This window comes from Argopecten irradians, chromosome 2 (assembly GCF_041381155.1).
Source record: "Argopecten irradians isolate NY chromosome 2, Ai_NY, whole genome shotgun sequence".
Taxonomy (NCBI): Eukaryota; Metazoa; Mollusca; class Bivalvia; order Pectinida; family Pectinidae; genus Argopecten; species Argopecten irradians.
The window spans coordinates 4,304,486-4,317,563 of NC_091135.1; the positions used below are offsets into that span (position 1 = coordinate 4,304,486).

The 13,078-nt window shown below is 35.0% G+C and overlaps 1 protein-coding gene across 1 annotated transcript in view; it reads right to left on the minus strand.

Moving 5' to 3' along the window:
• LOC138313642 (protein mono-ADP-ribosyltransferase PARP14-like) overlaps positions 1-8,200 on the minus strand; it is a 40,557-nt gene extending 32,357 nt beyond the window's left edge. The window contains exon 1 of the mRNA XM_069253994.1: positions 8,119-8,200. The gene's annotated coding sequence lies outside the window, so the exon portion shown is untranslated. The remainder of the gene's footprint in view (positions 1-8,118) is intronic.
• Positions 8,201-13,078: the final 4,878 nt, after the last annotated feature.

Genomic DNA, 13,078 nt, shown 5'->3' on the forward strand with positions numbered 1-13,078 from the left:
TAACACAACGAGTTCGTCTACATGTTTGTTTACATCTATTGTGTGCAGGTACGAAATGTCTCGGCCCGTTTGATGTATACGGCGGGTTATTTCGACCCAACATGCTATGTGCACTAAATCAACCCCAGTGTTTAAACAATGGTTATAACCACAAGATACTTTATCAGATAGACTCGTGTAGCCATAAACATAGCACTGACGTATCAAAAGGGGATATTATATGCAATCACATGCACGGTCGAAATGTCAGACATACCAGCTTTTCGAGGTGGCAATCGAAAGAAAAGTTTGACAATCGACTAAGGGTATGTTATTGTTTTGAGACAACTCGTACCTCACACTATTCTGTAGACATAGTGCCTATTACATCAAATCTAATAAAATAAAACACAGAATCCTATTATCATTACGTTTGAAAAAAGGATCAGAGAAAATCCCACTAGGGGCCACGTCCACGTGATCCTTGATAAAGACCAGTCAAATTGCTGCCCCAAAAACTTTCACACCTAATGTCATCTCGCCCCAAGAGCACAACATAGCTTACCGTATATGTATACTGGGACGAAATGTCGTATACACTTGATGCAGCAAGGTGCAGAACCTACACGTGGTCGTGAGTACACGTGGTATAAAGATCACCTGAACATGACATGACCCCCCATGGGACGCTGTCAGATCCTCTAATCACCGGAGTGGTCATAAGGATCTGTATTTTAATCAGATTTCCTATCACATATTGCTGTTCACAGTCGTGGTTCCCTAGTGACCACCAATCTCTCTACGGCAGGTTGCTCCCATTCTGACTTAGAATTGAGGAGCTTGTCAGCAACTGATCCGTGTATAGCGACCGCCCCTGAAACTTGTCGTTCGAGTGGCTTAGAGAAGGTCTTGAGGACTTCACACTTGAAGTTTCTAATGTCACCTTCGTCTCCTGGGTGTTCTTCGAGCAAGTGCTTAGCCAGAGCATTAGAGAGATTACCACTCTCTACTTGGCGCCTGTGTTCCTGGAACCGGGTATATGCATTTCGGCCGGTTTCACCAATGTACTCAGCCACTGTGTTGTGCTTGGCACAGATTTTGCATGTGGCTTTGTACAGCGCACCGGACCGGAAATGTAATGACCCACCACCAGAACCAGGGTTGCTCTGACACAGCACACACTCTCCTCGTTGACACTCATCACCAGATTTAGTGTCGGTACGAACAAGTTGCTGCTTGATCGTCTGCCCACCAGTTTCAACCACCCTGATATTCACGTCAAGTCTGGGCCCCTGTACCGCTGTCACCCCTCGCACACGTCTGGCAAGTTCTGCACCAGGAGTTGATGGTACGAAAATAGATCACATGTCATCGGTAAAGTTACGGATGGTAAAGCCCAAATTATATGTCGTCTACGTAATTGGAAAGTTAAAAACGAGATCTACCAAGCAAAAAAAAAGTTGAAGACTCGAGATAAAACGGACAAAATTTTCATATCTGAAGACCTCACACCAACTCGCCAAACAATTGTCCGACGTCTTGGTAAGGCCAGAAAGTCTAATGAAATTCACTCTTACTGGACCAATGACGGACGTATTTTCTACAAAGTCGGGCAGGATTCTAGAAAAATCATTGTTAAATCAATAACAGATATCGCGCATCTTGCCACTGACATTGATCAAGCAGATGGCTGAACAGGTCACTTTCAAAGTATAAATACCCAAATGACATTAATTTTCATTTTTGTTTGTATTCAAATTTATGCATATGTAAATTGTACAATTGGTGTTTACACTTATCTTATGAGATAACCTGCTTATGTATTCTTATGAATAAGTGACATTTAATTGATATATGGAACATCTACACTGGTATCCAAATGGTAAAAAATATTTCTACATTGGTATCTGGATGGTATAGGATATTTTTACATTAATATCTGAATGGTATTGACAACTTTTTACATTTGTATCTGAATGGTATAAGATATATCTGCATTACTATCTAAATAGTGTAGGGATTTTCTACATTGACATCTAAATGGTATAAGAGATATCTACATGAGTATCTGAATGATATAGGTGATATCTACATTGATTTTTGAGTGGTATATATGTCTACATTAATATTTGATTGACATAGGAGATTTTGATATTGGTATCTGAATGGTATAAGGAATTTCTATATTGGTATGTATCTGAATGGTATAGGAGTCTTCTACATTGGTATCTGAATGGTGTATGATACATCTACAATGGTATTTGATTTGTATAAGATATATATGCATTGATATCTGAATGGTATAAGAAATATATACATGGGTATCTAAATGGTATAGGATATTTCTACATTGGTATCTGAATGGTATAAGATATATCTGTAAATGTATTTGAATGGTATAGGGTATTTCTATGTTGCAATCCGAATGATATAAGAGATATCTACAACGGTATATAAATAGTAAAAGAGATCTCTACATTGGTATCTGAATAGTACATGATTTAAATACGTTGGTATCTGAATGGTATAAGAGATATTTACATGGGTATCTGAATGGCATAGATGTCTACATTGATATCTGAATGATACAAGATACATCTACATCGGTATCTGAATTTGGTGGGTTTTGTTTTCTTTTTATTGTGATGTATAATATCACTTTGGGCCTGATAAAGTTATTTTTTGGTAAATCACATCATCAATCCGATAGTTATTTGTATTAATATGCAAAATTGAATACTGCATTGTGTCCCCTAGAGATTGAATAGCATTAAATTGTATACTATAGTATATATAGGAACAATTATAATAATACCACATTAGATCTTTCTTGTGTGTTTTTTGGTGTCGGTTTTTGTGTTTCTATTTTGTTATTTTCAAATGCTTCAATGCGCTCAATTGTTAAAAACATTAATTAAAGTTGAATTTATCCTCATTTTTGTTACAAATATCCCATGTGAAAATGTACATACAAAATGTTTATGTTTTTTTCTCTGTTTCTCTATTTATGTATTTTTTCTCTAAATACGAAGTGTTGTTACCTTGACCTAGAACAATTAACCACGTGCCTTTCTGTAGTGTACCTTATCCGGTTTTTCCAGCGTTTATGTGTGAGTGCGTCCGTGCGAGACCTTGTGCTATATTTATGCTATGACAATGGTTAACAGGCGATATATCTGCGATTTGGCATAGGGTTTCAATCGGTTGCTTCTATTGCAAAGCGTATGGAGGACCAAATTTTAAAAAGAGTCGATATATTATAAACGTTAATTTCGATTTCTTTGCCCATGAACATGTTATTTATCGTGACCTCTTTGTTTCTAGTATAAAAGCCAGTTTGGCATCTGTAATACTTATGTGCTTACAATCACATTTTAAGAATATTAATTTTTGTCATATTTTATTACTATTACTATTTTTAGACATGGATGTAGAAAAAAATCCAGGTCCAACTGAAAATGAATTGTCTATATTCCACCTGAATACACGAAGCATAAGGAACAAATTAGAATACATAGAAAATATTTGTGATGAGTTTAACATTGTTTGCTTTACAGAAACACACTTAGATGATCGGGTGCCTTCATCTGATTTAACCCTATCGGGATTCATGGAGCCATTTAGGAAAGATAGAAATTTTGCTGGGGGTGGAATTTTAGTCTACTACTCTGATTTCTTAAAATGCATACGGAGAGATGATTTAGAATTTCAAGGCGGAGAAGTAATCTGGATTCAGGTGGAAATAGCACGTCAATTTTTTTTAATCTGTACTGTTTATAGACCCGAAAACTCACGTCATCCTTTTTGGGAGAATTTTAAATATTCAGTTGAAAAAGCTTTAGAAAGTACACCAAATGTTATTATTGTTGGTGACATTAATATTGATATGTTAACTCTATCAAATAATCACATTTTAAAGCAAATTATGTTGGAGCTTGACTTAAGCAATGTTATAAATGAACCGACCAGGTATGGGGCCACAAGACACAGTTTACTCGATCCTATTTTGTTAAGTGATATTTCGAAATGTATAGATTCACATGTAATTTCAGTTGATCGTGATATCAGCGACCATGACGCATGTGTCGTATTTTTATCTACGCCTATTAGCCTTTCACGAACCTATATTCGTGAAGTTTGGTCATACAAACATGCAAATTTTGAAAAATTAAATATATTAATAAATTCTTTTGACTGGGAAACATATTTTTCTAATTACACGTCAATTGATATTGCGAGCGTTAAATTTACCGAACAGTTTTTGTTATTTGCTAAAGAATGTATACCAAGGAAAAAAGTATATATACGACCACATGATAAATTATGGATGAATTCTGATCTGCGGAAAGCCATCCGATTGCGAGATAGGCTACACAATGCAGTTAAACGAGTTAAGTCCGCATCAAACATCGATAAGTTTAAAAGACAACGTAATAAAGTCAATAACATGAAAAAATATGCTAGAGAAGTTTTTTATGAAAATGTGGGCGATGTTATTGATAATCTTAATACTAGTGATCCTAAAGCATATTGGAGATTGGTAAGGAAAATTTTTAAACAGTCGAACAACAAAGAAGCTATACCACCTTTATTAAACGATGATACGGGAAATGTAGAAATAGGTGATTCTGAAAAGGCAAACATTCTCAATAAATACTTTTGTTCTATTTCCACGATAGATGACAGAAATAAACCTCTGCCTATTTTTGAATCTCGTACAGAATCTGTGCTTGAATCTGTTGTGGTAACCAGTAATGAAATTTGTGATATTTTAAAAATTCTTAAATTAGGTAAAGCATCTGGTCATGATAATATTAGTCACCATATGTTAAAATATACTGCAAATACTGTGTGTAAGCCATTGGCTCTTCTATTCAATATGTCATTAAATCTTAATATTTTTCCAGAAACTTGGAAAAAAGGTTATTGTTCTACCCCTATTCAAAAAAGGGGATAGGCATTTGGTATCCAATTATAGACCTATAACGTTGCTATCTTGTCTAGGTAAAGTTTTTGAAAGAGTTATGTTCAAACATATTTACAATTTCTTTTTTGAAAATTCATTGTTTTATGAAAAACAGTCTGGTTTTATGATGAACCATTCAACGGTTCATCAATTAATAGAAATGTATAATACTATATGTTGTTCACTTGAACAAAAGAAACATGCCTGTCTTATATTTTGTGATATCTCCAAGGCATTTGATCGAGTATGGCATAAGGGTCTGTTATTTAAATTGAATGCGTATGGCATAAAAGGTAATTTGCTTAATTGGATGAAAAGTTATATATCCGGTAGACAACAGCAGGTAATTGTTAAAAACGAATATTCCAGCACAGGTTGCACCAATGCTGGAGTCCCACAAGGAAGTGTGCTAGGGCCTCTTTTGTTTTTAATATATATTAATGATATAGTTGACAATTTAGATAGTGTATCACGTCTATTTGCTGATGACACTTCTTTGATGTATTCTTCATCCTCTGTTCACGATATTGAATTAAATCTTAATAGAGATTTAGATAGATTAAACAGATGGTCTCTAGATTGGCTCACTAAATTTAATCCTCAAAAAACGGACGTTTTACTAGTATCCAACTCTGAAAACCTGCATCCCTTGCAACTTTCTTTTGGTGATGAAATTTTAAGATGCGTTGACAGTCATAGGCACTTAGGTGTGACATTTAGTGCAAATGCTAAGTGGTCGTTACACATTTCAGAAATTCAAAAATCGTGTATGAAAAAACTTTCGGCATTACGTAAGTTAAAATTTTTACTCAATAGGAAAACTTTATTAAGGATATATAAAGCATTTGTGTTGCCTGTGTTGGAATATGCGTGCGAAGTATGGGATGGTTGCTCTCTGGGAGATGTTAACAAACTCGAACAAGTGCAGCTTGAGGCGGCAAGAATCATAACGGGTATGCCATCCTTCTCAAGTAAAGACTCACTCTATTTCGAAACTAATCTTGTACCTCTAGTAAAAAGAAGAAAAAATAAAAAACTTATTCTAATGTATAAACTCCATAATAACCTAACCCCATCTTATCTGACCAATATCCTTCCTCCTAAAGTTGGAGAGCGATCCGCCTACAACATGAGAAATAGAGAAAACTATGTTATTCCGATAGTTCGTTTGTCATGTTCACTTGAATCTTTCTTGCCATCTTCTATTAGATTATGGAATGATTTGCCTAGCAATGTCAGAGAGCAGCCATCCGTTCGTACCTTCAAAACATTGATACAATCTGATGTAAATTCTTTACCCGTTTATTATTTTACTGGGAAAAGGAAGTTTAATATTTTACATACAAGATTGCGACATTCGTGTAGCAGTCTGAACTATGATTTGTACAGAGTAAATATAATTAACGACCCATCATGCGCATGTGGTAATCAATGTGAAAATGCAACTCATTATTTTTTTGAATGTAGTCTTTATACTAGGCAAAGAGATGTTTTATTCCGTAATGTTTCACAATATGGTAATATTTCAATTAATATTTTGCTTTATGGTGCTCCACACTTGTCCAACATGGAAAACCAAATGATATTTCAATGGGTACAAACCTTTATTAAAGATAGTGCTAGATTTTAGGTCAAGTCTGTAACAACAAACTCATTTTGATTTTTTTTTTCTATTTCTTCTTCAATATTTTCTGTATATATACATAATTATATGATTGTATGCTGTCAAAGTATTGTATATACATGTATTATGGAGAAGGCATTATTAAGTTGTGATAACTTGTGCCTAATCCATTATTGTATTTTTGACAATAAAAAATATGTTTGAATCGAAAAAAAATAATAAAACCAAAATTCAAAGCCGATGGATAGTCAACCTCCATTCTTGTATAGGGGCATACTGAGTTGGCAACCTCTTTAATTATCTGCGCCGTCCTCTCATCTGCTGGTCTTATTCTATCACTCTCCACCAATTCATCCACAATCACGATCTTGCTCTCAACAAACCTACTACCTGGTGGTAACGCCTCCACAACAAGGTTCTGGTCATCCACATAAACTTTGTGTACGTATACCTGGTGGTTAAGGAAGGTTGACACCGTGGCTGCTGCCATTTTCTGCCTGAACTGTCGGCACCAGAAAATCATATGGATCTTGGCTAACGCTCCAGATAATTTAAAAGTTAAACTGGAATTTTCTACAAATATGCCAAAATTGATTAAAATCCGCCAATAGATGAGATCAGGAAAAATTGAAGAAAAAATGTAAAAATACATAGAATATATAAGGAAAAATAAAAATTACGAAGACTTTTGGCACCTTACTGTACATTTCTTGAATTTGATTTTAATTAAAAGTTAAACTGGAATTAATTTTTTGATTACACCATTGTGTTCTTTACTTGATTTTGGCATATGGTGTACGTGCTAATAATTGGAATTCTTAAGTTAAAAGTCTCATTTCAGGTATTCTGCATATACCCATATACAACTAACATAAAGTCCAATAAGCCCATTCATACAGTAATTAGTGACGTCACGATGGCCAGTTAATTAAGTTCACTGGTGGTCCAACTTTGGTGGTTTGGCTTTGCATTACTGTACAGCAGTGTAAATTTTTAAATAACGATTTCTTCCTTATTTTCCGACCAATCTTAAATGTAAATACAATATGTAATGTACCAAAATGGAGATGGGATTATTCCCTTGCTAATGATATTTTCCATTTTTTTTGCTGACATTTCTGTGTCGAAAGTTAAATCTTTCTCACTAATTAGCTTATAAAATGCCTTAGCTACTGTTGTAGGGCAAAAGATATCACCTTTTGACTCAGAAGGTGATATCTTTTCCGCTACAACAGTAAAAAAATGTCTTAGACAACAAGTGGCCTTGGGCGTGGCCTAATCTATTGTTCTGACCAGTGTGACGTCAGCCTGAATGGCCCTAGGCATATAGCCTTTAATCACAGGCGTCTGCTTCTGGTTTGATATAGTAGGGTAAGATATTTTATATTTTCAAAACCAGATGCAGACGTGTATTTTTTCCAGAAACAGACGCATGTGACAAAAAAGCGATTTCTTTCAGGAATTTTTGGTGAAGTGAACCCAGAGCCTGCATGACGTAAAAACAGACAACATGACGCGGAAGGTTATCTATCAAAATGACGTTCATTACCTGTCTTCACTGGCAACTTTGGCTAGGATACGATGTGTAAACTTTATAACTGGTCCACTTCCGCGTGTGGCAACTTCCGATTCAAAGCCCAATCTATATATAGATCGGAAATTCCCCCGAAACTGAAAGTCACGTTTAATGACGCGCTCACACTAAATATTCCCTCTAAAGCTTTTCTCTCTAGCTACATTTTGATTTAAACATATTTTATTGTGTAATTTTTATATAAAATGGGATTGGGCACAAGTTTTCCAACTTATATGAAGCCCTCTCCCTACAGAATTATAATCAATTTTATAACAAAGAATACAAAAATGGCAAAATATACATATTTACATATTTACAAGATTTTAGAGAGAGAGAGAGAGGGGGGGGGGGAGAGAGAGAGAGAGAGAGAGAGGGAGAGAGAGAGAGAGAGAGAGAGAGAGGAAGAGAGAGTTTATTTAAATAAATGTATATAATTACTTAATTTATTGAAGTGTATGTATTTGTGATCACTCCCGATGCTGACGACTGAAGTTGTACTGATCGCTGTTCTTGTCTCGCTGCTTTACTTAAAGTTCATCACATCCCGTGCCTTGGTATCTTTCTCCTGTCAATCTGTTGCTTTCTTAATTACGTTTCTCTTCGATCGTCAGCATCGGAAGGATATTAAGAAACATTTTTTTATTACATATAGTTCATATTATAAATAGGAAACGTAAAGGAGGAGGGAGGGGGGTTAAAACCTATTACATTCAGTTATATATATATACTCTTGAGTGCTCTGACATATTGTAATGTTATCTTCAATAGTTAAATCTGGACTTCCATGTAGTAGTAGCTGCAGATCTAAAGGAATGAAGTTGTTTAATGTTCGAAATAATTGAATTCTCTGGTCAGCGTAATTATTACATGTAAAGAAGAAGTGATGGGCATCCTCAATGGGATGCCCACATTGGCATTGCTGGTAATCTATTAAATTAGAGCGGAATAAATCATTGTTAAGGGTACTACATCTATTTCTTAATCTGGCATGCAATATATTTGCTTTTCTATTTCCAATAGAATAATAAATAGGTACTTTTGTAAGATTATTATTATTGTTATATGAAACACTATTTCTAATATTTATATCTAGCTGGTTCCAAAGTCGAATAGTGGAAGGAAAATATGATGCATTTGAGAGCGGGAGACGGAAATTAGGTAAAGTAAAGTTGTTAGCATTTCGAAGATTATAGGAAGAATTTTCTGAGACTAGTGGGGGTAATAATGAATAGAGGTAGTTGGGTGTAATTTTGTTATTTATTTTGTAAAATAGTTGTAGTTTTCTACGGGAACGACGGGAAGTAAGTGGTTCTAGACCGCTTTCCAAATACAGTGAATATCTGCTAGCGTAAGACGGTAGTCCAGTAATTATTCTAGCAGATTCAAGCTGAAGTTTTTCTAATTTTTCTGCGTCACTAAGAGAGCACCCATCCCAAACCTCACAACAGTATTCAAACAGTGGCCGAATGTATGACTTGTAAATTTTTATTAAAGTTTGTTTATTAAGAGTATCTTTAAGTTTTCGAAGAACACTTACATGTTTTGATACCTGTTTACATATATTATCAATGTGGATATTCCATTTACAATTAGCTTCCAAAGTTACTCCTAAGTGCTTATGATTATCTACAAAATCGACATTTACGTTATTGAATTTGATATCGATTCGGTGATCATGTTCCGTATTAGAAATAAGTAAAGCTTCCGTCTTTTGTGGGTTAAAATTTACCAAACATTTATTTGCCCCAATTTTGAATTTTTTCTAAGGTCTTCGTTAATTTTAGTTTCTATTTCTAAAATTGATGGCCCAGAGCATAGCAAGGAAGTATCATCAGCAAATAATTTAGAAAGACTTTCGAGGTTGTCAGAAATATCATTAATATACAATATAAAAAGGAACGGACCTAATACTGAACCTTGGGGGACACCAGAATTTGTAGATTTGACGGAAGATTTACTATCTCCTACAAAAACATGCTGTTTCCGATTACTGATGTAATTTTTTAACCAATTTAGCAATTTTCCGCCTATACCATAATTTGCTAGTTTAACATTCAGTCCCTTGTGCCACACACGATCGAATGCTTTCGAAATATCACAGAAAACTAAACATGTTGAGTGCATTTTTTCAATATTTTCACATAGGGAATGGTAGATTTCAATAAGTTGGTGAGATGAAGAATGTCCAGGTTGAAAACCTGACTGATATTTATATATGAGGGAATTATCAAGTAAGTAATTGTTTAGATATTTGACTACCAATCTTTCAAAAACTTTTCCTATTGTACTTAAGAGAGATATAGGTCTATAGTTAGTAGAATTATGCTTATCTCCCTTTTTAAAGAATGGCATGACTAGAGCTAATTTCCACTGTTTTGGGAAGATACCAGTATCCAAGGAAGATCTGAATATTAGAAATAAGGGTAATGCAATAGAAGATGCTGTGTGTTTTAGCATGTTATGGCTGATTCCGTCGTGTCCTACTGCTTTATTGATAGGTAAGGATTTAAGAATGTCTATAATGTCGGTCGGTTGAAATTGTATGTCGGTTATATTAGCGTCAGTCCTAATCTCTAACTCTGGAACGTCAATTTGTGAATCGTCAATAGTTGATATGGAAACAAAGTAATCATTTAATAAATTGGCTTTACCTACATCCGTCATTTCAGGTTGCCCTGTATCGTTTAATAGAGGAGGAATAGAGTTAGTAGTGTCCGAGGTTTTTAATAATCTTCGAATGATTTTCCAGTAGTTTCTAGGGTTTGAATTCGAGTGACGATCTAAAATGCCATTTATATCTGAATAAAAATTTTCTTTGGTGTGCTACATGTATCATGGGGCCTACAGTGTATGGTGTTTAACTTAACTTGATTATATCTTGGGAGAGCTCTGTCCATCACAGGAACCTGTTTGGGCCCAATTCCTTTTCTCATTATATACATAAACGACTTCAAGAATACATGCATGCTTCCAACGATTTATAAGTAATATATATACCCGGTACGTCCTTGCTGCACAGCACACCAAGATAATTGTACAGATGACAGCATCAATATATATTCCTTATACCCGATAATTCTTCTTAAAGACGTGATTCGTTAGCTGAGCAGCTAATTCTGGCGCGAAAACTACATGCAATTACTAATTATACAGTTGGGAACAAATTAAGCTAAACTTGGTAGTGAAGTGCACTGGAATGCAAAAGTAAAGTGAACTCCGGTTTACTAGCTAGTGCACTAGAGTTAACATCGTAGTTCACTATATAGAGTTAGCATCACATTGCACCAGAGTTACTATCGTAGTGCACTAGAGTTAACATTGTAGTGCACTAGAGTTAACACTGAAGTGCTATGGAGTTTACATCGTAGTGCACTACAGTGTTTAGTCTAATGCACTAAGTTGTTCACTACATGTGCACTACAAAGTGCACTAGATTGCAAGTTTAGTTTCCTCCCAACTGTATAAGCTTACATTACATCAGAGATTTAGATACATAGTAGATAATACTAAATTATCTATGTCTCTGATTACGTACACGTAGGATAAAGCTACTTTACACCAATGATTATTCAAGCGTTAAAAAAAAACATTTTAAGTGGGGGCTTCAACTACGGGATTTGGGAGTGAGTTCCACCACTCGCCGACTAAAGATTCCTTGTATTGCTGAGGTCCTACTTTACTCTGTGTCTTGTATCTAGTTTCATAGAGTGTCCTCTAGTTCTAGTCAGTGACTGTGTGACTTACATATATAACTTGTTCTATCTAATTTGAACAGGTCGTTTGATATTTGATATTTTACAATATTGTTTTTACAAAACAACTAACAACAAAAACGAAACTACAAAAAGATTTGGACGCAGCAGCACAATGGGAAACAGTCTGTCTAATGAAATTTCACCCAGATAAATGCAACATCGTCACTATTACTACAAAACGTAACAAAATACATCACAACGAGCAAGTAAAATCAAGCAAATATCTTGGACTAACACTACAAAAAAACTAAAATGGGACATACACATAAATAAAATCACCTTAAACAGATCACTAGGGCTTTTAAAGCGCTACTTAAAAATTAATTCACCACATATATAAAATAGCACATATACAAAGCACTAGTTATTAGGCCCAAACTTATGGCGAGCCAAGTTACTTGTTACAAATGCATTCTATTAAATCCGATATCGGAATTAAAATTTCCGATATCGGAAATCCTAATTCCGTTATTCCGATATTGGAAATCCTGTTTGTTATATCAGGAAATAGAAAAAATTCCTTTATCAGACACTTTAGTTCTGAAATGTGAAATTATAACAGAACTGCATGGTGTCGTGATATTTGTTGTTTACGTATCTTGTTGTTCTGTGTTGCGGTTTTTTTTTCTATCTGTTGAATTTGGTTTGTGTTGTGGGAGTCCCATATGGAAGAGCAGTATTCCAGTTTTTTTGGCAAATCAATTTACTTTTTATTCCGAATTTCTGATATCCGAAATTCTAATTCCGATATGGGGAATTCTATTAGAATTTCGGACATCAGAAATTCGGAATAAAAAGTAAATTGCCGTCGAACACCAGACCTTACTCATAACAGCAGAACTAGACACTCTTATCCACATTCCTCCAGACAAATCTCTGCTACAAAGGACACATACAAATACAGAATTCATTTTTCCCGCAAACAATAACACAATGGCTGCACCACAAAAAAAACTACTCAAAAGCTTTCTATAAGGTGTCACACTTGTCTTATTCATTAACTCCATAACTATGGCATCAGGGGGAACTTTAACAGATGGATAACAAACTTTCTCGAGAACAGAACACTCTCAGTAGAGAGTCTGGTGTCCCCCAGGGGTCTGTTCTCGTCCCAAGCTTGTTTTTATATTATATCAATAACATGTCACGCCAGAATTAGCTGAGAGAGCAGACGTTTT